The 27,894-nt window shown below is 40.6% G+C and overlaps 1 protein-coding gene across 10 annotated transcripts in view; it reads right to left on the reverse strand.

The window, feature by feature from the left end:
- Positions 1 to 27,894, reverse strand: part of SLIT2 (slit guidance ligand 2) — a 437,206-nt gene that overhangs the window by 126,563 nt on the left and 282,749 nt on the right. The window lies entirely within an intron of this gene.

The raw sequence follows: 27,894 nt of genomic DNA on the forward strand, positions 1-27,894 counted from the left end.
ATAAGTGAATATCATGTAACTGGAATATGCTTCATGCAAAAGGTCTCTTGTAAAGTATCATTACAAAGCTCATAATCTACTGAGTGTGATCATCCTATTTGTAGAAATGTACCACTCTTGTATCTAAAACTAGAAGTGTAAAACATAACTGAGGGCCTATTGTAATTATGTAAAGGGTGGGCCATTAAGGATGGTTTGGAATCTTGATGACTCCCATTGTCTGCAGATGGCTGTATTTACCTGTGAGTCTTCCTGTATATGTGTGTGCTGGCAAGTGAGTAATGAAGTCTTGCAGTGACATGTGATCATGTCACCTGAACTGGAATCCATCTTTAACCTGGTGCTTTTCCAGTGGGGGGGGTGGGGTGGAAACCCAGAGGGACAAAGGGTTCCCGCCTTATGCAAAAGATATATAAAGGGGTGGAAGAGAACAGAGAGGGAGAGGAGCCATCATGAAGAATCCCCTAGCTATCACCTGAGCTGCAACAAGAGCTGTACCAGGGGAAAGAATTGTGCCCAGGCCTGGAAGGTGTCCAGTCTGAGAAAAAACTTACCGAAGCATCTCTGAGGGTGAGATTATCTGTATTCAGTTTGATTAGGCATAGATTTGTGCATTTTATTTTATTTTGCTTGTGACTTACTTTCTTCTGTCTGTTACTACTTTGAACCACTTAAATCCTACTGTTTAATAAAATCACTTTCTATTTAGTAATTCACTCAGAGTATGTATTAATACCTGGGGGAGCAAACAACTGTGCATATCTCTCTATCAGTGTTATAGAGGGCGAACAATTTATGAGTTTGCCCTGCATAAGCTTTATGTAAAACAGATTTATCTGGGTTTAGACCCCATTGGGAGTTGGGCATCTGAGTGCTAAAGACAAGCACACTACTGCGAGCTGTTTTCAGGTAAACCTGCAGCTTTGGGACAAGTGATTCAGACCCTGGATCTGTGTTAGAGCCAGAAAGGAGTGGCTGGCTCAGCAAGACAGGGTGCTGGAGTCCTGAGCTGGCAGGGAAAACAGAAGCAGGGGTAGTCTTTGCACATCGGGTGGCAGCTCCCTGGGGGGTTTCTGTGATCCAACCCGTCACAACTACTCAACTCTTTTCTAGGTTATTAATAAATATTTTTAACATTGGTATAGAAACCTGTGGCATAAGACTTAACTTTTTGCCATGATGAAAACTGACTATTCATTCCTATTCTTTATTTACCTCTCTGTTAAGCCTTTTCACATCTATAACATGTATTCTGATTAAGTTCAGGACTATTTAATTTTCTTAATAACTTCTTGGGTTTAGCCTAAAGGTTTTAATATATTGAGTAAACTTAGTTTCTTACACATGTATGGCAGTGAATAGTCTGTGTTACACATCTATTCTGCTGATCCATCCTGAGTGTGAGTCTCCAGCAGCCTCAGCTATAGATTATGGCTCATTAACTCAAACTATAGAGATTGATGCCGTTAGTCTGATGGTCCCCAGTGTCAGCCAAGATGATGACCATCACATATGAACTGCTTATCTTCATCTGAACCACTCTGTATTTTGTAGACTACCTCTGACCACTCTTGATTTTCCAGGAGTTGTCAGATGTCTGGATAATACATTATAAATCAATTAAGATTCCCCAAAGATGAATCAGCTTATCAAAAAGCAGAAACAGGAAATTGCAGGTAAAACAGTTTTTCTTACTAATCAGAGGATTATATATATATATAAATCTTTTCAGGTAACAGTAAAATCCTTCAGCCTCAGCATATAATATATTCAGACCTCTTGATTTCAAAGTACAATACATTAGTGCTACAATGTGTTATAATAATTCTGGTCCAAGTTGATATGCTATTTATGTGGTTGTTCATGATATTTGAGAATATATGAAATGTTGACATATTTTCATAGGGAATTAATAATCTCTTTAAACCTACCCATCTGTTCCCTACAAACAAACATACAACCCCCACCCCCACCACAGTTGGATAAGACATTGTTTTGTGACAAACTGTAACTTATGAGAATAGTGTAATTATACAAGAATAGAAAAACATTAGAAGAAGCTCCATATAAGTTTGTAGAGAAAGACTATATGATACTAACAGACAATATGTAATCCTTAATTATTATTATTAAACACTGTATCATAAGTCAGGCACTTAACTGTGATATTCTGATGTTTCAGCGTTTATTTGGGTGAAATTTATATATTACAACTATTTTCAAAAAATTAATTATCCTGTTTAAGCAGATCTGATAAAACATCTAGGCCCAATAAGGTGGACCTCAGATACTTAGCCTAACTGAATTTTTCTGCATTGCTATTTGATTTCTGCCTTGCTTATTAATTTAACATTGTGTAGTTTAATGTTTTTGTAGTTTGTTATGGAAAGTAAGAATGACATATTAAATTTACCACTATACAATTTTGTCCACAAAATATACTGCTCTAAAGATAGAAAAAGTTCTACAGCTGACTAATGAACTACCAAGTTACCAGTGTATTTAATAAAATAAGCTCCATGTCAGTTTTACCAAATGCTTCCTTTTAGTAGAAAATTTACAGTGTGATGCACAGTCTGATGTATGGTCTGATTTACAGACTCAGTATGTAGTGCTGGGATAAACTTACAAGGATAAAGGATTTGTTATAGTAGGATCATCTAAATATGCCTTTTATTACCTTCAACTAATGTGTACACTCTAAAAACACATCACATTTCAGAAAAAAAGGTTAGTACAAGAGAGAAAAAATGTTAAATCAGATTATATAAACACAGAAGAAAAATCTTTTATACCCCCATGTTGTCCATAAAGAAAGCAAATCAAATTCATGTTTTCAAGCTTTGTTATCCTCTAATCTCCTCCTTTATCTGCCTAGAATCATCTGAATTTTACACAGTGCAAATTTGCATCCATCATTCTGTGAAAAATCTAATTAGACACATTCCAGGGTCACAAAGCACAGATAGAGTAATATCTCAAGGAAATCTGCATCCTTCTGATAAAACCCACAGTAACTAAAAACACTTATTTATATTTCTACCTCATATTAAATGAAATATTTTGAATTCCTGAATACAACTAAGCTTAGTTAGCGAGGGCTGAAAAAACAACTACATAATGTTTATAAACCACATGGCTCAGCCTAAAGGAGTGCGAAATCTTGCGAGAATCTGTAATGTTCTATATAGATGTTATATCAAATGTCTTTCTCAAAATATCTCTTCTTACCTGAACCTCAAAATACTTTTTTTCATTTTATGAGAAGTGATTACATATGTATCACAAAACAGTGGCTATGGTCTCTCCTTCAAAAGCCAGAACCAATGCTAGCAGCATATTAAATAAGATAAGATAATGGATTACAGTTAAGTAAATGCTTCAGCAATGATTGGACTCTCTCAGAAAGACTGCTTATCATATAAGAAGATCTCCTTATAAAGCCCTTACCACCACAAAAACAATAATTAATGTTCATGGCATTATCTCTCTTTTTTTTTTGGTTGGGGTTTCTCTACAATGAAACCCTGCTTTTGATTATCAAGTTGCTAATCTGCTTGAAACACCTTTTCAAAGACTATTCCCTATTTACTTCTATCCAGGAAATACACTGTGAAAAGTTCTACCCACTCCTCCAAATCCTTCCTCTGCCCACCACTGCATGTACAAACTAACTTCAGTACCCACTTTTATTCTAGAGTACGGCGGTACTCTCTGCAGCTGCAATTTCCAACCTAATCAAATCAAATTATGCTCCAGATGAGTAGATGGCTCCTTCTCTCTTGCACCCCAGAGAGCTGTACCATTGTGATATACAAATTACTTAACACATTTCAGTGGAAGGTTCTTATGTCCTCTAAACTTACAGCACACAGGATAAGTGAATAACCCAGAGATGCTCATTAGTGCTTGCCAACTTGAAGAGACAGACAACAAGTACATTTAAAACTACTCTTTCAAGCTTATTTTCAGGTTAACCTTTGTTTCCATTTAAATCTAAAATACAGAATGTATTTAGATCCTCCTCTACAAAAAAGGCATTTTTCTGAATAAACATTTTCGTTCTAAGTTGTGCAGATGGGTTACATAAAACTGTTTCAATACACTAAGCCTGTTCACTAGAATCAGGGGAAGGGCAGACAATTTATACTGTACAGACATATGCCATACCTATATACTTAAGAGGAGATCACTATCACGCAACCAGCAACAGATCAAAACATTGATTTACTAATGATAAAATATGTTATAGTGCTTAAGAAAACAAATAGTTGTAGCTTTAAATATCATATCCAGAAATAAATTATTCACATAATTGTTTTCAAAATTCAGCTAGTCACGTTTTCATTGAGCAAATCTGGTCAGGGTTAGTGGCTTCAGCATTTAATTGATCTAAACCACATGTGTCAAACTCAAGGCCCGCGGGCCACATCTGGCCCGCCATACAATTATATCCGGCCCGCGAAATCGTTTTATATATCTGTTTTTAATGGCCCTGTGATATGACGCCCCAATAACACACACTACAAATCCCATGATGCAGTGCAATTGCCGCCAACGGCAAGCCGCGGTTCAAGTTCGCGGTCTGTTGATGTATACAACGCTAATCTCAAATCAAAGCTAGACCCCAACAATGGCCAAGAGAAAAATTGATTCTGAAAACCGAGGCTTTCAAAGCCGGTGGGAGAATGAGTATATGTTTACTGAAATTGCAGGTAAACCAGTGTGTCTCCTTTGCGGGAGTAATATCGCTGTAATGAAGGAGTATAACCTAAGACGGCACTACGAGACGAAACATGAGAACAAATTCAAAAACCTGAGCGCAGGACAGAAGCTACAAAAGGTAGAGGAGTTGAAGAAGAATTTGACATCCCAGCAGACGTTTTTCACCAAAGCAAAATCACAAAGTGAAGCTGCTGTGAAAGCAAGTTTCATTGTGGCCGAAGAGATCGCCAAATCAGGACGGCCGTTTACCGAGGGGGAATTCGTAAAGAATTGTATGATGAAAGTGTGCGACGTCCTTTGTCCAGATAAAACGCGAGCGTTTGCAAATGTAAGCCTCAGCAGAAACACTGTTGCTAATCGGGTTTGTGAGATGGCGACTGATTTGAAAACACAGTTGATTGAAAGAGCAAAAGATTTTGTTGCATACTCCCTTGCCGTGGATGAAACTACTGACGCGACTGACACTGCACAGCTGGCGATATTTATCCGTGGTGTGGATTCCAATTTGTGCGTAACAGAGGAAATACTGGACATTAAATCGATGCACGGGACAACGAAAGGAGAAGACATCTTTGGAAATGTATTTCAAAGTGTAACCGACATGAAACTGCCGTGGGAAAAACTCGTTGGACTTACAACAGATGGCGCACCTGCTATGTGTGGTGAAAAAAATGGACTGGTGGGAAGGATGCGCTCAAAGATGCGGGAGGAGAACTGTGCCGGTGAGTTGACAGTGTATCACTGCATCATACACCAGGAATCGCTGAGTGCTAAAGTCCTAAAAATGGATCATGTGATGAACACTGTAACACAAACCGTCAACTTTATCAGAGCCCACGGTTTAAATCACCGCCAATTCCAGTCTTTTCTGCGGGAAATAGATAGCGAGTTTGGCGATATGCCATATCATACGGAGGTCCGGTGGCTAAGTCGGGGAAAAGTTCTCAAAAGACACTTTGAGCTGCGAGAGGAAATCTGCCAGTTCATGGACAGTAAGGGGAAAGACTGCACAGTTCTGCGGGATGAAAAGTGGAAATGTGAGTTGGCGTTCCTGGCTGACATAACGTCGCATCTTAGCGCTTTAAACCTTCAACTCCAGGGACGGGAGCACATAATAACCGATATGCATGATGCAGTGAAGGCATTTCAAGTGAAGCTGCGCTTATGGGAGACACAAATGCACCAATGCAACTTGTCTCACTTTCCCTGTTGCCAAGTAATACGGAACCAAGAAAGTGCCACAGTTTTCCCAAATGCCACCTTTGCTGAAAAACTCAGCGCGCTGCGCACTGAGTTCGCACGGCGCTTCAGTGACTTTGAGGCACAGAAAAGTAACTTCGAGCTGCTTCGCAACCCATTTGCAGTCGATGTGGAAACCGCACCTGTAGAAATGCAGATGGAGCTGATAGAACTGCAATGTAACGGGACACTGAAGGCAAAGTACGACACTGCGGGGCCAGCACAGTTCACTCGCTTCATTCCTGAAGCGATGCCGCAGCTCCGCCAACATGCGGCTCGAATCCTGTCCATGTTTGGCAGCACATATCTGTGCGAGCAGCTGTTCTCTGTGATGAAAATTAACAAAACGTCACACAGGAGTCGCCTCACTGATGAACACCTGCAATCGATCCTGAGAATCTTCACAACACAGAACCTAACCCCAAACATAAACGAACTTGTTGCAAAGAAAAGACTCCAAGTATCAGGCTCTGACTAAATAGGACAAGAAAATGGAATGTTATGATTTGTTATGATTATACTTTTGCTTTAAATTCAATTTTTTATTTATATTTTCAGATTTTTTAATATTCCAGCATGTACAGATTTTGAATGTATTGTATTGACAGGATATTTTTTTATGAAGAGCAAAATATTTTAAGTTGAAATGTATTTATTTTGGAATGATATCCTGTATTTTGGTTCATATTAATGGTTAAAAAACATAAATATTTAGTCTGTTAAATAAATGGTTATACTGTTCGGCCCGCGAGTTTTGAGTTTTGGCCCCCTGTGCAATTGAGTTTGACACCCCTGATCTAAACTGTTTAATTTCAGCACTTCCTCATGTACAAGAGGTGGCAAGAAGCAAGAGAAGAAACCCCAGAAGAATTTTTACAACACACAATTTCTTCTAAGTTGCTTGATGAGTCTAATGTATTGCACAGATGCTGATTATACATGGTAATAAAACTGACAGCTCTTCTTTGCATTTTCCCGCATCTGCTTTTAAAATAAATGGCAAAAACAGCTGTCAGGGAACAGAAAATAGATTTCAGTGATGGGATTCACTGCAGCTCCTGGATCTAAAGAATTGCTGTACATAGCCAACACATCTCTCATCATACATAACATCTGCCAGTCTTTTGAGAAAGAGGAAGCAGTAATACTGGCTTGGCTGGGATGATTTAGTTGGTGTTGGTCCTGCTTTGAGCAGGGGATTGAACTAGATGACCTCCGGAGGTCTCTTCCAACCCTAATATTCTATGATTCTCTCTTTGCTTTAGGGAGCCTTCAAGCTCAGAGTACCTTCCTCCCCCCCTGCCCCCCAACAACTGTACCTCCAAAGTGCTTGTGTCTACAGCTTGTTTCAACTTCAGCAGCAAAGAATTTCACTGGAATCTGTGATATCATCCATGTCCACCGCAACAAAAGGTAGAAGTACTGTATTACTTGCACTTTACAATTCCAGACAGTTCCAGTTCTGTGTGTTTAATAAATCTGTTGACAGCTTGCTAAATATTTGAATATAAGGTGTGATTGTTAACTTGGTCCTACAGCTTGCCGAACTGTTAACATCCACTCTATTTGTTCCATCAAATACTTCAGGGGATTGATTATAAATGATAAAATGCTGTTAGAGAGACTTGTACCACAGAAAGTGATGAGCTCTCCTTATAAAGCTACTAAACAATTTTCTCTACTCAAAAGCAAGCCCTAGTCCTGAATTTGTTCTGTCTTTTCATTATGGGGAGGGTCATCTCATATTCTGATCTTTACTGCAGCATTATTGCTGAGATGCTTTCAGTTCACTGCTTTTTATGAATTCAGTTTATGGTTTAAATGCATAACTTGGTAAAGGAGTGCTAGACCATATCCTGGCAGAGATCATGCAAGGTGGTCAAAGGGATAGGAGAAACGGAAATTTGTCACATGGCTATGCAGTTTATCATCTCCCTTTCGATCATACATATGTAAATATACTGCTATTGGAATGCTGTGTCCAGTCTGGTGTCCACAGTTCAAGAATGATGTAGATAAATTGGAAAAGCTTCAAAGAAGAGCCATGAGAATGATTAAAGGATTAGAAAACATGCCTTATAGTGAAAGACTCAAGAAACTTAATCTGTTTACCTTCTTAAAGGGAAGGTTAAGGGGTAACTTGATCGCAGTCTATAACAACCTACATGAGAAACAGAAATATAATAAGGCGATTCTTTGATCTACCAACAGTGTAACAAGATCCAGTGTCTGGAAAATGAAGTTAGACAAATTCAGACTAGAAATAAGGCACAAAAGTAAATAGTCTCTTCAAAAGGGGCCTGGGCTTCTGGCTTCTGCCCAAGGGACCCAGGTTGAGCAACCTGGGCTCTAAAAAGGAAACATAGTAAAGATGGTCCCTCTTCTTTTTTCAGAGGGTCCAGGCGGCAAATGTTCTTCAGCAGCTTTCCTGTTAAGCAGGGGCTAGGGAGCTCTGTGCTCTAGCTCTACTTCCCTCTGAGTGCCACCCTACAGTGGGCATGGATCCTCCCATTTAAGGAGCTGTCCCTCTCCAGACTTGTCACACCTCATACGTTGCACAAACAGGGAGGCTGCCCTGGATGCCAAACTGCTGTGCCTCTCTGTCCCCACACCCCCTTTTTCCTCCACTGATTGACTGGCTGTGGGTGTGTTTGGTTTTGTGTATTTTTGCTCTGCTGATTGGCTGGTCATTTACCCCAATCCCTCTCAGCTGCTCAGAGGGTGGAGAAGGCGGGAAGAGAAGGGCACTGATATCACAGAGCCATTCCTGCTCACAGGTACACAGGGTTTGGGCTGATTGTGTCCAGAGGAACTCTAACCCCTTCCTGATTGGGATGGTAACGTATCCCACCACACCTAAAGAAGTCGTTCCAGTGGTTAATTATCCTCATTATTTCTTTTGTTTGAGCTCTTTGTTTGGGAGTTCGTTCGCTCTTGGGACTGAGAGGGACCAGACATCAATCTAGGTTCTCCCCATCTTTCTAAACAAGTCTCTCCTATTTCAAACTTGTAAGTAAATAGCCAGGCAAGGCGTCTTAGTTTTACTTTGTTTTCTCAACTTGTAAATGTACCTTTTACTAGAGTGTTTATCTCTGTTTGCTATACTTTGAACCTGAGGCTAGAGGGAGGTCCTCTGAGCTCTTTAAGTTTGATTACCCTGTAAAGTTATTTTCCATACTGATTTTACAGAGATGATTTTTACCTTTTTCTTTAATTAAAAGCCTTCTTTTTAAGAACCTGATTGATTTTTCCTTGTTTTTAGATCCAAGGGGGTTGGATCTGTATTCACCAGGAGTTGGTGAAAGGAAGGAGGGGGAATGGTTAATTTCTCCTTGTTTCAGATCCAAGGGGGTTGGATCTGTATTCACCAGGAGTTGGTGAAAGGAAGGAGGGGGAATGGTTAATTTCTCCTTGTTTTAGATCCAAGGGGGTTGGATCTGTATTCACCAGAGAATTGGTGAAGGTCTCTCAAGGCTACCCAGGGAAGGGAATTAGCTTTGGGATGGTGGCAGCGGACCAGACCTAAGCTGGTAGTTAAGCTTAGAAGTTTTCATGTAGGCCCCCATATTTGTACCCTAAAGTTCAAAGTGGGGATACAGCCTTGACAGAGGGTATGTCTATACAGCAAAGAAAAACCCACAGCTGGCCCGTGCCAGCTGACTCAGGTTCGCGGGGCTTGGGCTGCAGGGCTGTTTCATTGCTTGGGCTGGGCTGGAACTTAGCTTGAATATGGAGATTGACCCTGTGCAATCCATACTGAAAATCCTTAGAGACTGAACCCTGGGTCTTCATCTACTTTTCTATGGGAGTTGGGTTTTTTTTTTTAGGCACTGGAGAAGGGCAATGAAGTGAACTCTAGCCTACCCAAAGGTTACAAATTGCATGAATAGCAAAAGCTTTATAAGCTTCCTTACTCAGTTTCAGCAATCCTTTTCCTCTCAGCAGCACTGAGAGGGGATTCTTCAAAGTCAAGTGCCAGTATGACACCATCTCTCTCTTTAGTTGCAGCTGCTGAAACCTGGGTTGGCACTGGTTTTATCCACTCAGCTCTTTGCCCCTTTGCAATGACAGAGTGAGATTTCAATATGACATCCTTCCTTGTTAAGTTTTTGACATGTACTCCTATTCTCATACTGGCGCCAGTGACTTTAACAAATTGAGGAAAAACCACTAGCCCACTGGGTCCAATTGTGACACCTGGATCTTCCAGCATTACAGCAGTCTTCAATTCATTCACAGCAAACTTCAGAATTCCTGGCACTGTTTTGGATGTGCCAGGTGGAATTGTCACTGATTTTCTTTCTGTCAAGACCACTTTAGCCCCTTCATCAGCTTCTTGCTGTAACCTCTGACTGAGTAAAAACTGATTAGAAGTTTCAGCCCACTCATTTGGTAATAAAAATCTATTTAAGAATTCAGGACCTCTTTTCTTCTTACAGTCTTCTACAAGATGTTTCAGCACATTGGTGCCTATGAGCGCCAACACTTGTTGATTCATACGTTGGTCTGGACAAACCAAGACTAGTACCTCATGTTGTCTGTTAGTCCCACAGATGAACTTTGGGATCGTATCTTCAAGGTTATATATCCCAGGTATGGAACCATTTGCCCTCCTGCCCCTTCTATCTGAAGTATACTGCCAATTGACTGTAACTTTTGATAAGATACATGCTCATAATAGAAGTTTCACATATGCAAGTAACTTGAGAACCAGTATCTATTAGTCAGGTACTCTTTATCCCATCTAAGTAAACATAGCCATGACAAGCAGGTCCCACTAACTTCCGGATGGCCTCACTGACACACCCATTTGGGTAACATCTGTGTCCTGAACCCATTGTCTAGCAGCCTTGCTCTGAGAGTTGTTAGGTTTCTTTTCTTCCTGGCTCAAACTTGCTCTGATTTGAATGTCTACCAGTCAGTTACTGATGTATTAAGTTGGAGTCAGGAGAATTCGGACATTTATTTTTCAAAATATCCTATTATCCAACAGTTAAAACTAAGGATTTCTTCTGTTAATCTTGATATTGCTTGTTTATTAAATTCGTTGGGTCTCTGAGGAGTAAATTGTGTATCTGAAATGGGGATTTCAGAATTTGGCTGGGTCCGCTGCAGTCCTACCAACTGCTGCTCAGCCTGCAGATATTTCTCCTTCCAGTCTATTGCAGTAACTTCTTCAGGGAGCTGGAAGTATTTTCAGATGCCTTTATCAACTGCAAACTATTCCTACTCAATGGTCTTCCTTTTTCTTCTAGTTCTTGTTGAAGTTTTCTCTTTTGTTTATCAGAGTGATCCCTTCCAATGGATCTGGCATAAGAGACGCTCTTTTTTCTACAATTCAATCCTTTTTATTAAGCGCATATTTAATAAGGATTCATGCCAACAACCACAGAAAAATTGATCTTGTATATGAGAGTCCAATTCAGTATCTTTTACCGCACCAGCCTCCAAAATTTCTTTGGCTAATGTGTGTAGTCTAGTCAAGTACGCAGAAGGTGGTTCTCTAGTGAGGTGGTGTTTCTCAGAAAATTGTGCCTTAAGTTCAGATGCGTTTATGACACTTCCATTTGCCTTCTCTAAAATATCAAAGCATTCTACAGTGGATGCCTTGCTACCAGCTTCAATGTTGGGGTAATAAACTTTCAATAACCTTTCTTCTTTTGACTTTGTCAGAAATCTCACTGTCTTCCATCATCTCTTTGGCTTGTGCTTGCCAAACAGGATAATCTACTTCTCCATTGGGTCTGGGTGAATTACCCGAAAAACATTTCAGTTTAAATTTCACATCAGTCACAGTTTCACTGGCAGATTTCACCACCCACTCTAACAAAAGATGTTGCATATCAGAAGGGAGACTCACAGCAGGAGTAGAGGCTTCTACTGGACCTCGGTCTTGTAGTAAGAGGAGGACCTGAGATATAAACCTTGGTATCAGAGGCCTAGTATGAGGCCTAAGGCCTGAACTAAAGTAATGGTCAAGACTTTGCTAACATAAAGCAAAGTTAAGCTTGAGCCAGAGGCAGGGCCTGCTCACAGAAGCTGGCAAGGAATGGGCTGATGTTGCATGAATATATATTTCCCTAGCAAAGTTAAAGTACAAACATGGTACCAAAACACACTGTACTGGAACATTCCACAGATAACATGGAACAGGCCGACCCATCCCAATGACAGGGGCAAAAGGGTAAAATGATGGATAGAGTTGTTTTGATCGAACCAATCTGTACAAGGTGAGAGGCGACACCTTACTACGTAGAGGGGTTGTACCTTGCTGCGTAGAGCGGTTGCACCTCAATACGTCAGGAGTGATGTGTAACTTGTTTGTATCTGTGTATAAGAATGCACCCCTGAGTGGATGTCTTTGTCCGGCCACGGGGGCAGTGGAAAGTCCCGCCACTGAGCCGGGTCCTTGCCAAGAGGCATCTATTAGTAGTATGCCCGGTAGACTAAGTAATCTGCAATTGTGTCCAAGGTCGCAATAAACCTAGTCGACGTGACTTTGCATCTTACTAGACTCTGTGGTTATTGGGGGTTCTCTTCGGGTCTGCTGTGTCAGCTATTTGCGCAAAGCTGGGGCAGCACACAGAGGGAACAGACGCACGCAGCTGAGTGATATCAACATAGGAGAAAGCAGAGCACCACACCGGTAGCATCTGACAACAGGTCTATAACTGGTGTAGCATCTGTTAATCACCTAGTCTGTCTTTCACCCACAGGTGTAACCACAGCCCATGTCTCAGTCTTGAACCCTCTGTCAGAATACACAGAATATCCCTGATACCTGCACTGAAGTACTCTGGGCACAGAACAAGTGGTTATAAATGGCAAAACCTCAAAATGAATAGGAATCAGATCCCATTTCTGCCCTAGCTTCTGCAACACACATTTCCTTCCCATGTGTATCACAGAAACAGAAACAAATTCACAGGGAATCACATTCTTTTGTTCTCCCTTCACCCTCCTCATATTAGTCACATGACCAAAGATTCTAATAGCCTTCTTAATATCTGCTGTACTATCAACAGGGGACACATCACTGACCAAAATGGCCCTACAGGGATCTAACCCTAATTGTATGCAAGTTTCCATTATCTTAATAATATTAATACAGTGCACATATTCAATAATATTCAATAACACCAAATTATTTTATAACTGCAATATTCCTCAAAAGAATTCAGAGGTGAGCTCTGCGCAATCCTCAAGTCCCTGTCTGTTCGGGCGCCAATTTGTAACCGTTGGGTGGGCTAGAGTTCACTTCATTGCCCTTCTCCAGTGCCTAATAACTCCCCAACCCCCCCCAGAAAAGTAGCTGGAGACCCAGAGTTCAGTCTCTAGGGATTTTCAGCAAGGATTGCACAGGATCAGCCTCCCCACATTCAAGTCCCAAAAGGAACTAAAGAAATGAATTTAATTAAATAACTTTATAAAATCTTATGATAAAGAAAAAAAATAATCTAATTTTTACAGCATAACATGGCAATTTTATAACCCACAGACATTATCTTGACAGTTATTCATAAACATAAATAAAGAAAACAAATTAAAATCTGAACAGTTCGGTCCCCACAGAAACACAATGAGAAGAAACTGAGAGTTCCCAAAAGCTTAGGTTTAGGTAACCTAAGTCTCAGTCTCAAGTCTTTGATCGCCAAATCTAAACAGTCTACTGAGTCTAAAACAGCATCTTCCCTCCACGTGCTTGTAGGCAGGGGCGGCTCCAGGCAACAGCACAGCAAGCGCGTGCCTGGAGCGGCAAGCTGCAGGGGGGCGGCCTGCTGGTTGCCATGAGGGCGGCAGGCAGGTGGCTTTCAGCGCCATGCCTGTGGGAGGTTCGCCGGTCCCGCGGATTTGGCGGCAATTCGGCGGCGGGTGCGCCGAAGGTGCGGGACAGGTGGACCTCCCGCAGGCATGCTGTCGAATCCGCGTGACCAGCGGACCGCCCGGAGGCGCACTGCCGAAAGCCGCCTGACTGCCATGCTTGGGGCAGCAAAAAACATAGAGCCGCCCCTGCTTGTAGGAATCTTCAGTTGGAATCCATGAAGAGTCTTCCTCTGCTGAAATCACTACTAGCCAGTCAGCTAACTGATTAACCAACCACTCAGATAAGTGTATAGATTCAAAGAAAATCCCGCTGCAAAATGCTTCACAGTTAGGAAATAGCCTGCTTTCTGCTTCTGGACTCAGCTTCTCCAAACTCACACAGGACACATGGCCTTTTGCAAAGCAGCTGCCCTGACTGCTTGCCCTCATAGAGTCTGACCCCAGCAACAAGGAACCTATTGGAGCAGACCCAAAACTACCACACCCAATTCCAGAAGCTTCTGGATATGGAGTGCTTAATCTGCCTAGCAACAATGACCCAGACACAACTCAGTCCTACTCCCCCAATGGGTCTCTTAAAGAGATATCTCCCTATTAGGCACATGGGTCACACAACCTACAGTGGACATGGAGACCAACTGATCATTGTTCTCCTTATAACAGCCCTTAACATATATGAAGACTGTTATTCAGTGTGTCCCCACCCCTTCCCCTTGACTTCTTTTCTCAAGATGAAACATGTACATGTTTTTTGGCCTTTTCTAAAAGGTCTGGCTTTCTAAACCTTTTATCATTTTTGACAGGTTTCAGAGTAGCAACCGTATTAGCCTGTATCCGCAAAAAGAACAGGAGTACTTGTGGCACCTTGGAGACTAACAAATTTATTTGAGCATAAGACCTAAGTTAATTGTATCTAATTTGCATATTAATTCAAGTTCAGCAGTCCCTCTTTGGAGTGTGTTTTTGAAGTTTTTTTGTTGCAAAATTGCCACCTTCAAGTCTGTCACTGTGTGGTTAGAGAGGTTGAAGTGTTCTCCCACTGGTTTTTGAATGTTATGATTCCTGATGTCAGATTTGTGTCCATTTATTCTTTTGCTTAGAGACTGTCCAGTTTGGCCAATGTATATGGCAAATGGGCAATGCTGGCACTTGATGGCATATATCACGTTGGTAGATGTGCAGGTGAACGAGCCCTTGATGGTGTGGCTGATGTGGTTAGGTCCTATGATGGTGTCACTTGAATAGATATGTGGACAGAGTTGGCATCAGGCTTTGTTATAAGGATAGGTTCCTGGGTTAGTGTTTATGTTGTATGGTGTGTGGTTGCTGGTGAGTATTTGCTTCAGGTTGGGGGGCTGTCTGTAAGAGAGGACTGGTCTATCTCCCAAGATCTGTGAGAGTGAGGGATCATCTTTCAGGATAGGTTGTACATCTTTGATGATGCGCTGAAGAGGTTTTAGTTGAGGGCTGAAGGTGACAGCTAGTGGCGTTCTGTTATTTCCTTTGTTGGGCATGTCCTGTAGTAGGTGACTTCTGGGTACTCTTCTGGCTCTGTCAATCTGTTTTTTCACTTCAGCAGGTGGGTATTATAGTTTTAAGAATGCTTGATAGAGATCTTGTAGGTGTTTGTCTCTGTCTGAGGGATTGGAGCAAATGCAGTTGTATCTTAGAGCTTGGCTGTAGACAATGGATCCTGCAGAACTTGAATTAATATGCAAATTAGATACAATTAACATAGGTCTAAATAGAGACAGGGAATGGTTGGGTCATTACACTAACTGAATCTACTTCCCCATGTTAAGTATCCTCACACCTTCTATGGGCCATCTCGATTATCACTTCAAAGGGTTTTTTTTCTCCTGCTGATGACACTGCTCTACAGCCAAAATGCTTCTGAAATAAATGGTGTCAGAGTAGCAGCCGTGTTAGTCTGTATCCGCAAAAAGAACAGGAGTACTTGTGGCACCTTAGAGACTAACAAATTTATTAGAGCATAAGCTTTCGTGGACTACAGCCCACTTCTTTGGATGCATATAGAGTGGAATAAATATTGAGGAGCTATATATACACACATACAGAGAGCATAAACAGGTGGGAGTTGTCTTACCAACTCTGAGAGGCCAATTAAGTAAGAGAAAAAAAAAACTTTTGAAGTGATAATCAAGATAGCCCAGTACAGACAGTTTGATAAGAAGTGTGAGAATACTTACAAGGGGAGATAGATTCAATGTTTGTAATGGCTCAGCCATTCCCAGTACTTATTCAATCCTGAGTTGATTGTGTCTAGTTTGCATATCAATTCCAGCTCAGCAGTCTCTCGTTGGAGTCTGTTTTTGAAGTTTTTTTATTGTAATATAGCCACCACAGGTCTGTCATTGAATGACCAGACAGGTTAAAGTGTTCTCCCACTGGTTTTTGAGTATTATGATTCCTGATGTCAGATTTGTGTCCATTAATTCTTTTGCGTAGAGACTGTCCGGTTTGGCCAATGTACATGGCAGAGGGGCATTGCTGGCACATGATGGCATATATCACATTGGTAGATGTGCAGGTGAACGAGCCCCTGATGGTATGGCTGATGTGATTAGGCCCTATGATGATGTCACTTGAATAGATATGTGGACAGAGTTGGCATCGGGCTTTGTTACAAGGATAGGTTCCTGGGTCAGTGGTTTTGTTCAGTGATGTGTGGTTGCTGGTGAGTATTTGCTTTAGGTTGGGGGGTTGTCTGTAAGCGAGGACAGGTCTGTCTCCCAAGGTCTGTGAGAGTAAAGTTCAAAAACAGACTCCAAGGAGAGACTGCTGAGCTGGAATTGATATGCAAACTAGACACAATCAACTCAGGATTGAATAAGGACTGGGAATGGCTGTTCTTTTTATTACAAACATTGAATCTATCTCCCCTTGTAAGTATTCTCACACTTCTTATCAAACTGTCTGTACTGGGCTATCTTGATTATCACTTCAAAAGTTTTTTTTTCTCTTACTTAATTGGCCTCTCAGAGTTGGTAAGACAACTCCCACCTGTTTATGCTCTCTGTATGTGTGTATATATATCTCCTCAATATTTATTTCACTCTATATGCATCCAAAGAAGTGGGCTGTAGTCCACGAAAGCTTATGCTCTAATAAATTTGTTAGTCTCTAAGGTGCCACAAGTACTCCTGTTCTTTTTCTGAAATAAATGTAGTCAAACTTTACTAATTCTGGGTCACTGAGAACGAAAATGATGCTTAAAATTGTTGATTGGCTCTAATTTTCAAGATATGCTATTGGGTCAGTATATACGATCCTTGACTTGGGAATGAGGGAGGATAAGTGAGTTATAAAGGGAAGGGATCTCAATTTAAACCAGAAATGACCAAAATACATCTTTGACTGGATCTATGAATAAATCTATGACTGGGTTTGGACAGTACTTGCTTTTTAGGCAAAACAATGAATGATGCAATCTGAAGCTGGTATTGCGTCATACATGATCTGAATTGCATCATGTTATTCCTAGAAGTCATGGATGATGCAGTCATAACGAAGCTTACATCACTCTACTGTACAAACTGCCCTATATCAGCTCTAGAAATCATACAGTGTCATGCTCTCTTATTTGTCAGTGTTTGATTTTGCAAAGGGACACATTTCTGTTTAGCCAAAGTGAGCAGAGATGCCTCGTACTTGTGTGAACAGTGCAGATAACTTCTGCTATGTTTGTGGTGAAGTGACTTTTGCATCACAAAAGCGCAGTATAACCACTATGGTTAAGAAAGCCTATCACCTTTCTTTTGGCTGCAAAACTGGAGATCAGGACAAGAGGTGGGCCCCACACATATGCTGCAACACTTGTGCAACAAATCTTCGCCAGTGGTTGAACAGGAAAAGGAAATCTATGCCTTTTGCAGTGCCAATGATTTGGAGAGAGCCAACAGATCATACCAGCCATTGTTACTTCTGCATGGTGCCTCCAGTTGGGAAAGGTGTGTCAAAGAAGAAAAAGTGGACTGTGCATTATCCAAACATTCCATCAGCTATACGCCCAGTACCCCACGGAGAAGGACTGCCGGTTCCTGATGCACCAGAATCATTCTCACTTGAGTCAGACGAGGAAGAGGAAGAGGATGAAACTTCTGGTCCTGAATCATCAATGTCACAGGACCCACATTTTCTCCCATCATCCTCCTCTGAACCACACCTCATAACACAAGGTGAACTGAATGACCTTGTCAGGGATTTGGAACTACCCAAGAGTAAGGCAGAGCTGTTGGGCTCCAGACTACAGCAGTGGAATCTCCTGGCAGATGATGTTAGGGTTTCCATGTTCCGTGACCGTCAAAAGGATCTTGTCCCATTCTTCTTCATAGAAGGTGATCTTGTAGCCTGCAACAACATCGTTGGTGTGATGGCAGCCCTCAACATCGTTCACAATCCAAATGAGTGGAGACTGTTCATTGATTCATCGAAGACGAGTCTTAAAGCTGTTTTACTGCATAATGGCAATGTTTTGCCATCAATTCCAGTTGGTCATGCAGTCCATATGAAGGAAACAACATGAAACAACTTTTGAGGTGCATAAACTATGACCAACATCAGTGGCAGCTTTGTGGCGATTTGAAGGTTGTTGCTCTCTTGCTTGGTCTGCAGACTGGATACACAAAGTACTGCTGTTTTCTCTGCGAATGGGATAGTCGTGAAAGAGATTCCCACTACATCAAGAAAGATTGGCCACTCCGACAGTCATTGGCGCCTGGGAGGAAAAGTGTTCAGCATCCACCACTTGTTGAATCAAGGAAGATTTTGTTACCACCCTTACACATCAAGCTGGGTATGATGAAGAACTTTGTCAAGGCCATTGACAAAACACAAGCAGCTTTCAAGTACCTCCGTGGAAGTTTCCAAGTTTAAGTGAAGCTAAGATAAAGGAAGGTGTCTTTGTTGGTCCTCAGATTCGTGAACTTCTTCGAGATGATGCATTTGACCAACCACTGCGTGGCAAGGAAAAGACGGCATGGAAAGTCTTCCAGTTAGTGGCAATAAATTTTCTCGGAAACAACAAGGCAGACAACTACAGGTTGTTGGTGGAAAACCTCCTCAAGGCATACAAAAGCCTTGGTTGCAACATGTCACTAAAGATACATTTTTTGCACTCTCATCTAGATTTTTTTCCACCGAACTGCGGAGCAGTGAGCGACGAGCACGGCGAGCAATTTCACCAGGACATTGCAACAATGGAGAAACGCTATCAGGGCAAATGGAGCCCATCAATGCTTGCAGACTATTGCTGGACAGTGACAAGAGATGCTCCATTTAATGAATACAAGAGACAAGCCAAGAAGCGCCGAGTAGACACTGAATAGGACTAAACTATGTACATAATAGTTTTTTGCCTTTTGTTTCATAATACATTTTATTTATAGAACCCTTTTGCTGATTTTTAAAGTGTTACATAAGCAGGACAGGTGAAATATTATCATGTAAAGCAACCATAAACACATGAAAAGACCTAGATTTACAATTTATGATTAAAACTCTACTATCTACACAATATACATAGACATAAAATGTAAAAACTTAAATATCTTAGAAACAGTAGCCAATCAGTTGTTTTAATTGTCATATCTGAATTCAGCATATCCAAATACATAATAAATAGCACATTTTATCTCTGAAGCAGATGACTTCTCAAAAATTGTAGACCAGTGTGATAGCTCATCTCAATTGATTGGCCTCTTACAATTGGTATGGCTACTTCCACCTTTTCATGTTCTCTGTATGTATAAATATCTTCTTTCTGTGTGTTCCATTCTATGCATCCGAAGAAGTGGGCTGTAGCCACGAAAGCTTATGCTCAAATAAATTTGTTAGTCTCTAAGGTGCCACAAGTACTCCTGTTCTTTTATCATTTTTGTTGCTCTTCTCTGAACAGTATATTTGTCCATATCTTTCCTAAACTGTGGTGCTCAGAATTGGACACAGTATTCCAGCTGAGGCCTCAACAGTGCTCCTATGTCTTCCATATGACACTCTTGTTAATACACCCCAGAATGATATTGGCCTCTTTTGCAACTGCATCACATTGTTGACTCATATTCTATTTGTTATTCACTATAACCCACAGATCCTTTTCAACAGTACTACCATCTTTTGTATCCCCCATTTTGTAGCTGTGCATTTGATTTTTCCTTCCTAAGTGTGGTACTTTGCACTTGCCTTTACTTAATTTCATGTTGTTTTCAGACCAATTCTCCAATTTGTCAAGGTCATTTTCAATTCTAATCCTATCTTACAAAGTGCTTGCAACCCCTCCCTGCTTGGTGTCATCCACAAATTTTATAAACATACTTTCTACGTGGGTAATACCATTTCTGATCCTGCTTGATATTCCCCTACTTATACAGAAGTAAACAAGCACCTTGTGTAGCACACAGGGAATGACAGACTCATGGAAGAAGAATAGAAGTGCCATCAAAGAGAGGATGAGATAGAAGAATATGAGACTAGGAATAAAGACAGTAGACTGGGAATACTTCGGGAAGAGAAGCCAAATAGGAAGGTATAAAAATACGTGAACTGACAAATGAAACATCAGAAAGTTAGCATGTGACAGCTAAACAAATATGATGTTTGGCACTCACACTGAAAAAGATGCCCTACCCTAGAATGAGCAAACTTTATTTTGAAGACCACAGTATTCAAGAATTCAGTGATTTTTCATTACACAGAAGAATGAAGTTGGACTCCTGAAATTTCCTCACTACATATATTATGTACTTTGGGACTTTCCCTGCCTTTTCAACAGCAGCTGCTAACAACAATAAAAATACTGCTTTTGACCCCATCCTTCCAACCAAAGGTGGGGGGAAAGCAATTAATTCCCATCTTTGATTGCTTAAATGCTTCTTTACACTTGGCTATGTTTATCACAGCAGGTCATCTTATCAGTCTGAAGTATAACAAAATCCATTCTACTGCAGACTTCTTTATTTTCTCTTCCATTCATACCGCTATGCTGAGGAAAGGGATTTTAGGAAGAGTTATCTGATTATGAGTATCAACTAGTTCAAACAAAATAAGAGCCAGACTTTTCATAAATCAGCCCATACCATAAACAGCTTCCTGGCCTATTACTTTGAACATCCCATTACTTACTTTTGAAGATCCAGTGATTAGTAGGTCTAATAGCCTCACTGCTGGATTTTCTAGGAATTCCCTATTTTGTCATGTGCCAGAGTGTATCACACACCAAGAAACCCCAAATCACTTCTAGAGGGCATTCTAAGGCTTCCAGTGTGGAATATGAGCTCTGAAATGCAACTAAAGGGAGGGAGATCCAAATTACTGGAAAATGAAATGTGGAAATGGATGCTTGTGAAGAGACTTATTGGATATGATAACCTTTGAAAGAGATTCACTCTTTAAGAATGATTATTAAATGGGCTTTTTGAGCATTATGAATGATCCGTAAGCCGGGAAAGGAAAGGAAGAAGTTGGCAAATGAAACAGCCCTTATAGCTGGTAAGAGTTCAATAGAGAGAACCTTCGCAGGAAAAAAAAAATCCCAGTAAGTTTTGAGGAGACTGAAAGAGCTGTGAACTCAAATAAATTTAAACTGTGTTAAATCAAACTGTTTAGGGTAAGTGACTTTCTTGAATTAATGAGTGAAGGGTTAAGTGATGAAAGAAACTAACAAGAGCACCATATCTATGAATATTTTGCATGTTGTTTATTGTAAACATGCTTTCTCTGGCAATTTATATGAATGCAGAAGTTCGGGAATAAGCTTGGGGAGAGTATTCAGAGGAATGGTTTTGTATAGAGTAGATTATTTTGTTATTTAAAATGACCATTTTCAGAGCATAACTAAAATCACATTAAGTGAAATGGACCTGAAAAGAAAAGCTTAAGAACTTACCACTCTATATAATATTCTAGTGGTGCAAGTTTATTTGGATATGAACAGGAATGATGTTACTGATACAGAGAAATAAATTAAATAAATATATATACAGACATAATAAAAATTAGGAATTAGATTACTGGGGCATTAAATACTTAATGTTGGCCTGTGCTCTATGATGCCAGAAAGGGACCAAAGATTTATAGTCAGATTCATCTGCCATTTTCACCCAAAAGTATCAGGGCTATCTGGAAAGCAACAGTGCAGCAACCCCAGAGTTATTTGGTACATAATACATAGCCCTACCCCTGATTTAGGATGAGATAAATTTGCTGGGTGCAGAACACTGACCTTTGTAACAATTCCTATGTCACACAAAAAGGTACAGCCAAGGTCACTCAGACTAAAGTACATCCATTAGTTTGCTTATTTCTGCTTTTTAGCACAGTATTTAAATAACAGATTAATTTAGCATGCCCTTGGAAATAAATATAAAAGTGTCAGTGTGGAATTTACAGGGTAATATGTTAAAACTATGTCATGTGATTATATAAAACCAGGTAGATACAAACATAATAAAATAACAACAACAACAATAATACCTAGCTCTTATATAGTGCTTTTCATCATAGATCTCCAAATACTTTAAAAAAGGTCGATAGCACTATCCCCATTTTGCAGATGAGGAAATTGAGGTTTAGAGAGGAAAAGGGACTTGCCCAAACAGCAGGCCAGTAGCAGAGCTGGGGATAGAATACAGCTCTGCTGGGTCCCAACCCAGTGCCTTATCCACTAGGCAACACTGCCTCCCATGTATATTATGTATAAGAAAAATAAAATCTTTACTGTTATTAAATCTCAGTTTATAATTTAAGTCAAAAACATCAGGGATGCTCTTATTCAAATAATTTCTTTAAAGCTACTTATCTTTATGTTATTTGACAAATTTCATCCAGATCTAGAATTTACTTAAATTGTTCACTGCATCTATGAATGTTAAATATTAAATAAAATAATGTCAGTGATATTAATGCAGGCCACCAAACTGGGTGTGGAGATTACACTAAATACACAAATGTCGTATGAGTTCTTCACAAACAAGCCTTCCCAACACCCAGGACTATTGTATCCTGAACTTTCTATCTATCTATCTATCTATCTATGCTGCCAAATGTGCCCTGATAAACATGGACGTACTGGCCTACAAACTCCCTCCGTTCAAAAAAGTGTGTAAGGAGGATATTGGTTGAAACAATAATTAAAAAGAGAATTATAAAAACACCTGGAGGAACGTGATGAAATACAGACAAAAACAACAGCAAAGCTTCTGTGAAAGTAAATAATCTAATCTAATGGATTTCTTTGAGTGAGACAATAAAATAATGGTGAAGAGAGACCATTTGCTGTACTTTATTTGGATTTTCCAAAAGCCCAGGTCCCTTACAAGAGCCTTACAAGCCTCTTATAACTAAGCAGTCATTGGGCAAAGAGTAAAGTCATGGCATGGATCTGAAACTGGCTAAGAAAATATAGGAATAAAGGCAGGGGTGAAAGTAATATTAAATTCTTACCGGTATGGGGGCCAGCCCCGGGCCCCGGAAGGGCCAGGGCCTTGGGCAGAAGGAGTGGGGCCTCAGGCGGAAGGGGAGGAGCTGGGGGTCAGCCTCCCCCAGCCAGCCCATCCGTGCTGCCTGGCTTCCACCGCCTGGGGCTCTGGCAATGATTTAAAAAGGTCCGGGGCTCCGGCCACTGCCATGGTAGCGGCAGCCATGAGCCCCGGGCCCTTTAAAATCGCTGACCCCGGGGCAGCTGCCCTTTTTGCCCCCCCTGTTGGTGGCCTGGGGAGGAGGGAGGCAAAAGGGGCAGCGACGTTAAAGCGCTGCCACAGCAGCTCTTTAACATGGGCTGCGTATGGGCCAGTACCGTATCAGCCCACTTTCACCCCTGAATAAAGGATCGCTTTTCATTGTGGGAAAAGGTTAACACTGGGATGTTACAAGACTACGTACTAGAATCATGGTTAAATATATTATCAATTATATATATACCAAAAAACTGTGTGTTGGGTCCACAGGTTAGCTGGGGGCGTGGGGTAGGAATGGAGCCCAGCCCAGGTCTCTCTCTTCCTCCTCCTGCCCTGTGTTGCCCACAGAATGGAGGATGAGCCGGGCTGCTGGGTGCACAAGCTAGATCTAGGGGACTTATGGGTAGAACCAGCCCCCTTCTCTTCCCCTCCCTCCTCCCTAAGAGTTGGGGGAACTCCTGCCAGATTTGGTGCTTGCAGTGGGTGGGTGAATGGGATGATGAGGACATGTGCTGGGGAGGTGTGTAGTAATGGTAAGATCACCATGCCGACTCCTCCCCTTCCCAGCTGCTCCAGCAGTTCCTAGGCATTCCCGGTGCACTGCCTGGGACTCTCTTTATAATGTTCATGTTCAATTATTATTTTGGCACACTGCCACAATATTCCTGTGGAACACAAATGAAAGAAAGTAAAAGGTGATTTTTTTAATAATTTAGAATTTAGTTAAACCAAATTGGATAAAGAAATGACACTTCTCTAGCCTGCAGGCCTACTCCCTGATGAATCTCAAGGTCCTACTACAAATAATAGAGGCGTTAGATCTTTAAAATAGGCAGCAAGAATCGTTAATACGTTCCATGATAAGGCAACCAAAATACAGGGGTAACAAACATATTGATCTGGAAAAGGATGAATAAGGGCAAAATGTAGAGATAACAAAAAATTTTACGTTAAAATTAGACAAGACCAGAAAAAAGACTGTAAGAATCCTGAGAGGGAAATAAGCTAGGTGAATAGGTAGCACAATGGCTATTAAATTGAATGCTTACAAATGCAAGGTAATATATATTTGGATGGAACAATATAATGTACTCGTATACAATTAATTTAGAACCCAGAAGTGTAACAACTAAGGAAAAGACCTAGGCATCCTTGTGGACAATTCAGTGAAAATTTCTACTAAATGTGCAATGATGCTCACAGAACCAAATGAAGTATTAAGATGTATAAGGAAAATGATCGAAAACTATAATCCCATTATATAAATTGATGGCTCACTGTCACCTGGGAAACAGCACTCCGTTTCAGTCACCCCATCTCAAACAAGATATAGCAGAAATGGAGGGAGTTCAGAGATTAGTGATACAAATGACTAAGGCTTAGAAAGACTCCCACATCAGGAGAGACTGAAAAGACTTTGAATGTTCAGTTTACAAAAGAGCAGAATAAGAGATGTACCACAGCGATAAACAAAATGATAAACGCTAAAGTAAATTGTGAATTTCTATCTATCTTCTCACACAATACAGGAACAAGCAAACAATTAATTAAATTTAAAAAAGGAACATATTTAAAACTGGAACCAGTTGGAGCCCAAGCCTCCCTTCTGTCCACACACAAATCAGTCTAACTCAGGTCAACAAGCACTCAGAACCTTGCGAGAGGAGGGTTGGTCAGAGCCCAAATCCCACTGTGACTTGGGTCCAAGCCCTACCATTTTGCAGTGTGGACGAAGGTTAAACCTCAGACCTGAGTCAGAAGGGTTGCGTAGTGCAGTGTGGACATGTTAGCATGGCTGTGAGACTCTGGTCCAGGAACTGTAAACCCAGGTTTACAATACAGTGTGTATGTTTAAGCACGGGTTTGGAAACTCCAAGTCCACAAGCTCGGGTCCACTGAGCTTAGTATGCAGTGTAGACATGCCCACAGAAATCTGATCATATCTCACTTAAACTATGGCAATCTCTTCCTGTCTGACCTCCACTCTCTCACCTCTTCCCTTCTTCAATCTATACAAAACAAAGCAGTAAAGATCCTATTCTTGTCATGTCACTAGGACTATGTCCTCATGAAGTCCTCCACTGTGCACTCTGGTTCTTCCATTGAGTTAATTGTTTACTTACAGAACCCTTTGCATCTCCTCCTCCAGTTACTTCTGTGCCCCTATATCATCTTGTTCCCCAAACTGCACTCCTCTCACTTTGCTACCCCCTTTGTCGTCATGCTTTCTGTGGTGCTGCCTTCTGCAGTTGGAGTCCTTTCCCAAATGCTGGGTGCTAAGTGTGCTCTATCTCCACTTCAAAAACACTTCTCAAAATCCTGATTCTTAGCGTAACATTCAACCACTAACCAAAGCACCTTTCTCATGACATTAAATTAAACTGATGTATTTCTATTCTAGTTAAAACAGCTCAAACTTCTGCTTTAAAATGTTTTATGTGTTCTTGTATTGCATTTGAACAGATCCAAGATTATGCACACCCTGAGGTAGGAATGCTGTTATTTCTTCAACTGCCTGTACTGCGCCATTATGCAGCTACTATGCTTTTAAAACCAGCAGCAACATGGTAGCTATATGATATATACTTACATATATAATATAGACTAGAGAAAATTCTTCCTTTAATCACACCTTTGAAAACCTACTGAAGATAATGAGTTTTCCTGGGTATAAACATAGGCTGTCCAGAGATGACGTTCAAAATGGAGAATGTTGACAGTGGGATACAATACCCAGTGCTATTAGAAGAGTGACATTGCTCACAGAATCACAGAACTGGAAAGGACCTCGAGAGGTCATTTAGTCCAGACCCCGGCACTCATGGCAGGACTAAGTATTATCTAGACCATCCCTGACAGGTGTTTGTCTAACCTGCTCTTAAAAATCTCCAATGATGGAGATCCCACAACCTCCCTAGGCAATTTATTCCAGTGCTTAACTACCCTGACAGTTAGGAAGTTTTTCCTAATGTCCAACCTAAACGGCCCTTGTTGCAATTTAAGCCCATTGCTTCTTGACCTATCCTCAAAAGGTTAAGAAAAACAGTTTTTCTTCCTCCTCCATGAAACAACACTTTACGTACTTGAAAACTGTTATGTCCCCTCTGTCTTCTCTTTTCCAGACTAAATAAACCTAATTTTTTCAATCTTCCTTCATAAGTCATGTTTTCTAGACCTTTAATCATTTTTGTTGCTCTTCTCTGGACTCTCTCCAATTTCTCTACATCCTTCCTGAAATGTGGTGCCCAGAACTGGACACAATACTCCAGTTGAGGCCTAATCAGCGCAGAGTAGAGCGGAAGAATTATTTCTCAGGTCTTGCTTACAACACTCCTGCTCATACATCTCAGAATGATGTTCACTTTTTTTGCAACAGCATTATACTGTTGACTCATATTTAGCTTGTGGTCCACTATGACCCCTAGATCCCTTTCCGCAGTACTCCTGCCTAGGCAGTCATTTCCCATTTTGTATGTGTGCAACTGATTGTTCCTTCCTGTGAGGTCCTACTCAATCCCACAATACAATGATTTTTCTAGAAACTAAATATTTCCGTATAAATAATTTTTAATATACTGAAAAATATTTTTCTTGCATGGAATGTTGCAAATTCAGTTACTTTTACTGCAGTGGCATTGCATGTTGGATAAAAGTCAATGTAAATTGCCTCAATAGTTTCTGCTCCACCTATCTGCTTTAAACACTTTTTTTAAAAGTTATTTTTTACTCAGAACATAGTTAAGCAAATCTGTGGGTGTCCTGTTTCTGAGAGTGTTCACAACTATTTTTATTTGTGAATACCCCAGAAAATTTGAAGATGGTTCCTTTATCTTGTATATCTTTCAACTTCTCTTTTTAATACTTCTGAAAGAAAATAACTTGTATTATTAACAAGCATATGTTTATAATAATTCATATTCTTTTCATGAGAGTTTTCCTCTTTTTATAAAAAAAAGATACTAACCTGTTCAGTAACTGCTGTTCTTCAAGTTGTGTTGCACATCTCCATTCCACTTATACTGATGGCCACACACTGGGCACACAGATACCAAGAGTGGAATGCACATGTGCACATGCACATGAACTTGAAGGAGAATTAAAAAATAATATTCCTTCTACTGATATGTGTGGAAAACATCAGAAGTACATTCTTCTATGCAGTGTAGAATACATTTTAATATCTCACTTCCTATACAGGGTCTTACTGGAAAAGTACTGCACCAGGAGAGTAGCCCTCTGCTGTGGCTTTTCTATTTTAAATCATAGAGACTAGTGGCTCTGTTTTAGTTATTGGATAACCTGTTGTTAGTTTTTGGCAAAAACAACTGACTTGCCAGTAGAGCAATACAACAAAACTATTTTAAGTCACTTGGCTCTGTGTCAGCCAACGGAATTAAGTTTTGTAATTTATACA

The sequence above is a fragment of the Chrysemys picta genome, chromosome 5 (genome assembly GCF_011386835.1).
Source record: "Chrysemys picta bellii isolate R12L10 chromosome 5, ASM1138683v2, whole genome shotgun sequence".
Classification (NCBI taxonomy): Eukaryota; Metazoa; Chordata; order Testudines; family Emydidae; genus Chrysemys; species Chrysemys picta.